Genomic DNA, 5373 nt, shown 5'->3' with positions numbered 1-5373 from the left:
CTGTAGGGCCACAACTAACTTTCATAAAGGTTTTGAAAATATGTATGAAAGATAGCTCTCTCTCTCTCTCTCTCTCTCTCTCTCTCTCTTTCTCTCTCTCTCTCTCTCTAGATATATATATTCACATACATACACATATATGTATATATACATATATATATGTACAAATAGATGTGTGTATATATATGTATATATATATATATATACATATATGTGTGTGTATTGTTATTTTATGAATAAATCAATGCATATATTTCATTTTCCATATGAATAAAAAAGGTCATATATTAGGCCTTGGCCAATAAGATGTGTCATTTTGTGATGCATTCACATATAGCAGTTGTTATGATATTTCATGTTTAAAACATAATTTCATTTTAATGCATTTTAATAAAACTGCTATTGCAAGATACCAAATTTTCTTGAACAACAGCTAATTAAAAGTATGTATAATATAGTATTCAGTTTCTAGTGTATTTATTTCTGAATCCCTTGGAGCCTCTACTTTCATTTCTTAAGACATACTTTTTTCATCATACATGGACATTTTATTTGATGCAGCGAAGTGTGTCTTTACTACAGTTACTGTTTTCCCATTGGTGATTCTGGTCTAGTATCAAGGAGCCTGCGATTGTTTTTGTCCCTCTGAGTAAATAAGGAAAGCACTCCATCTCAAGAAAACTCATAAACCTGACTCCTTTTAAAGTGAGCTCATCCTATAAATCTCTTCTATCCATTGCAATTTTCTACACTGTTCTTTTACATTGATAACAGTACACCCTCCACGTGAGGGGGAGGGCAGAAATTGCAATGTGTACTTCTAAGAAAGGGTGTTTCTGAGATATTTAGTTCTAAATTTGTATTCACCTCATATTGTTCAAAACATAAATGCCATGAGAAGTATCATTTCTCTCATTACAAGCACATGGGAGAGTCCTTAATAAAGTCAAAGTAACTACAGGAAATGCTTTGTCCTCTATGGTTTTGCTAGAGGAAAAATGCTTTAAACTGTTTTCCTCCATCCTTATATTTAGATTAAATAACAGTTAAATAGATTTTACAGGCTATGAGCTGCAACAATCCCTATGAAGGAAAGCTGGTTGTGAACTCAATTGATACTGGAGGCGAGCTGTGACTCACATGGATTAGTGATCCCAGGAAAACAACCTCGGCTCAACTGGTGCAGACACTTCCAACATTCATGTGCTAATGAGATCACCTCTATTGCCTTTGGGCATAAGGATTTGGTTTTTTTCAATTTGGATCTTTTTTTCAATTATATTGACAATAGGAAAGAAATTATTGGGTCCGGTTGACCCCGAAATCTATAGTCATTGCTGAAGCCATTGCTCAAACTGATTATAAGAAAAAAATGGATAGTCCCTTCTGAGGATCCTAAGGCATTGCAGTTAGTGATTTAAAAGACATGTGCAACCTACCCAAGACATAGGATAGATTCTCAAAGATGTCTAATAGAAGTTGGTGCTACGATCTATCTGAAATGAGTATAGGAATTATTCCCAGAACAGATAACTTAATCTCAGGCAAGTCTGTGCAACTTGATTTCCTCCCTTTAAAACTGAAATATGAATCTTCACTAAAACTTATTTTAGATTTATTTATTGCAACTTAAGAGGTAGAAATTTTAATACTATTTAAAAGTTAACCTGAGAATATTGCTCAAACATTTAATTAATGTATTATTAAATGAATTAATTAATGAAAAATAAATGAATGATTTAATGTGTTTGTGTGTGTGTGTGTGTGTGTGTGTGTTTGAGGGATAATGTGTATATGTGTGTTTGTAAGATGGTTAACCTGCATCTTTGGATATCCACTCATTGGAGTCCTACATATTCTATTTAAATTATGTTTATAAATCTATTCCAATTAAATGATGTCTCCTAAATATAAGAATATAAATGTATAGATATATAGACATATATTGACATATGTATATATCTATCTATATATATTTAATTTTTGTAGCACTAGCACTTGGAATTATTTGTTGCAAATTTCAGAAACTTCAAAATGTTGATCAGGATTAATAAATCATATCCAATTATAGTATGTATGTACTAGAGGCCCGGTGCACAAAATTCATGCATGGGGGGGGGGGGGCAGTCCCTCAGCCTGGCCTGCATCCTCTCCAATCTGGGACCCCTTAGGGGATTTCTGACCTCTCGGGGGATGCCCACAGGGATCAGGCCTAAACCAGCAGTTGGACATCCCTCTCGCAATCCAGGACCACTGTCTCCTAACCACTCACCTGCCTGATCGCCCCTAACCCTTCTGCCTGCCTGCCTAATCACCCCTAACCGCTCTCCTCTGACAGCCTGATCACCCCTAACTGCCCTCCCCTGCCGGCCTGATTGCCCCTAACCGCCTCTGCCTTGGCCCCCGCCACTGTGGCTTTGTCTGGAAGAAGGACTGTACAACTGGAAGATGTCTGGTCAACCTGGTCTAATTAGCATATTACCCTTTTATTAGTATAGACTAGTAGCCCGGTGCACAAAAATTTGTGCACTCAGGGGTAAGGGTGAGGAGTGGAGCCAGACCCCTCAGCCCGACCTGCACACTCTGTCATGTTCCGGGACCCCGGCCACTCCTGGCCTAGGCCCAGGCCTACAGGCTTGGGGCGGCCTGGCTCCCAAGGCTTCATTTTATCAAGAGAACAAAGTTGGCATTAGTTACAGCCCTCACAGAACCCAGTAAACTGCATCTGTGCATACAACTGTCTTGTTCATGTGCCTGCTTCACCCTACTGAATTACTAACATCTTGAGGACATAGCTCCATCTTATCCTGCTTCAACTTCAGTGCCTGGCCTGGTGCCAGGGACCTGAGAGGGTGTGCTGAGTGAGTGAGTGAGTGAGTGAGTGAATGAGTGAATGAATGAGCAAGTAAGTGAATGAGCAAGCAGCTACCGTCGGGGATAGTTCACACTCTGCTATGGACTGCCTGACACAAATCCTGGGAAGTTTCCACCCTGCTCCCAGCGGACCCACTCCCCCCCCCCCCCCCCGCGAGGGCCGTTTGTGGGCGTGGCCAGTGGCAGATGGGTGCATTAGCACCTGTCAGCCGGGGATCCCTTCCAGGGCCGTTTGTGGGCGTGGCCAGTGGCAGATCAGTGCATTAGCACCCGCCAGCCTCGGATCCCCTTGGGATGGAAGTTTGTGGGTGTGGCTGGTGGCGGACCAGTGCATTAGCACCCGCCAGCCCGGATTGCCCCGGGAGGGCCGTTTGTTGGCATGGCCAGTAGCAGATCGGTTCATTAGCACCTGTTAGCCGGGGATCCCTGCTGGAGGGCCATTTGTGGGCGTGGCCAGTGGCAGATAGTTGCATTAGCACCGGTCAGCTGGGATCCCCACTGGAGGGCCGTTTGTGGGCTTGGCCAGTGGCAGATCGGTGCATTAGCACCCACCAGCCTCGGATCCCCTCGGAATGGACGTTTGTGGGTGTGGCTGGTGGCGGATCAGTGTGTTAGCACCGGTCAGCCAGGGATCCCCGTAGGAGGGCCATTTGTGGGCGTGGCCGGTGGCCCATCGCTATGGTCTCGCTGCCAGCCCTGGGTCTGTTTTCATACCGGTCGCCTCCAGACAGGGTCGCAAATAGCAGGCCCGGATGGCAGCGGGGCAGGTGGGATGGCGCTGTCCTGCCCTGCCTGCAATATGCAAATTAGCCGCCATCTTTGTTGGCGGTTAACCGCCATTTAGTTGGCAGCTAATTCGCATATCGCCCTGATTAGCCAATGGGAAGGGTAGCGAAGTTACGGTTAATTACCATGTTTGTCTATTATTAGATGGGATGTTTTGAAAAGTTCCTTTTACATGAAAAGTTTTAGTAAAGAATGCAGTTCTTACTTACAGACTTTGTGATCACCTGAATTAGCAAGTTTACAGTGCTTGAATGAAACACATCATCTACAAAAGAAGTAGGAAAGGCTGCTCTGGAAAAACAGATAGAAGAAATAAATGAGCAAATTAGAAAAGAGAAAGAGGAAGCTGAGTCTCGTATGCGACAAGCATCTAAGAATGCAGAGAAGTCAGCTGGTGGAGGTGGAAATGGCAGTAAAAACTGGTCAGAAGATGATCTGCAATTACTAATTAAAGCTGTGAACCTCTTCCCTGCTGGAACAAATTCAAGATGGGAAGTTATTGCTAAATTACATGAACATACATTCTCTTTCTGGAGTCAAGAGAACCACCAAAGATGTATCAGCAAAGCCAAAAAGTCTTCCAAAAACTGACCCTCATCAAAAAGATGACATAAACAAAAAGGCTTTTGATAAATTTAAACAAGAACATAGAGTAGTGCCTCAAGCAGACAATGCAACACCTTCAGAACGATTTGAAGGTCCATGCACAGATTTCACGCCTTGGACAACAGAAGAACAGAAACTTTTGGAACAAGCCTTGAAAACATACCCAGTAAATACACCTGAAAGATGGGGAAAAATAGCAGAAGCAGTGCCTGGCAGGACAAAGAAGGACTGCATGAAACGATATAAGGAACTTGTCGAGATGGTAAAAGCAAAGAAAGCTTCTCAAGAGCAAGTACTAAGTGCAAGTAGAACCAAGAAATGACTTAAGACAATCTTTGTTGTGTGTGCATTTTTATAATAAAACTGAAAATACTTTACAAGTTTTCATTCTTATAATTGCACTTATGGAGATAATTTGAAAGTGTGCTGTTCCAACATAGTTTCTCAAGAGAGCTACCATTCACTGTGGTAGCATTATCCGTTGAAAGTTTGATGCAGTATTTCATTCAAATTTCCAAGTACGTATGTTCATTTTTATGTTTTCCTTTGGGGACTGATAGCTTAAAACTTGCCAGTCTCTATTAGTTTTATAAATATGTATGTTCAAAATAAAGACTTAAGAGAATTGAGGCAAATTCCAAACAGATGTGAGGTCACTGCCTCTGAGTGGCCTTTGACTCTTTGTAAGTCACCTCCTGGAGCAATAAATTTTATCACATCTCTTTATTTTAGATATAAAATTTTCACATTAAAAATTTTGCTTGATAGTCTGGTAATCTTTTCACTGATTTGCAAAATTTTTAAAGTATACAAATAAATTGTTATTTTTTATTGAAAAAAACACGAAGATTTAAATAAAATCAATTAGCAATACCAAAAATATTTGGAGAATATAGCTAGTGTGGAATGGACAATTACCCAGCAATAAATGATTGGCAAATGTTTTCTGAGTCCTTATACTTTAGGTACTCAGAGGATCTGACTTTCATTGTCCATTTTAGCAAGTATCACAAATATATTTCAATTGTCATATAATCTCACCATCAAGGTCCATTGTCAAAAACATATTTCTTTACTCCAGAAAATTTAATTCTATATTTTTTTTAA

General features: G+C 40.7%; 1 pseudogene; it reads left to right on the top strand.

Annotated features, from left to right (window-relative positions):
• Positions 1-3880: 3880 nt before the first annotated feature.
• On the top strand, positions 3881-4646 carry LOC102426074 (annotated as a pseudogene).
• Positions 4647-5373: the final 727 nt, after the last annotated feature.

Source organism: Myotis lucifugus, unplaced genomic scaffold, assembly GCF_000147115.1.
Source record: "Myotis lucifugus unplaced genomic scaffold, Myoluc2.0 scaffold_4918, whole genome shotgun sequence".
In the NCBI taxonomy this organism is placed as follows: Eukaryota; Metazoa; Chordata; class Mammalia; order Chiroptera; family Vespertilionidae; genus Myotis; species Myotis lucifugus.
Note: the sequence above shows the minus strand (reverse complement) of the source record. Positions and strands in the feature narration are given on the sequence as shown.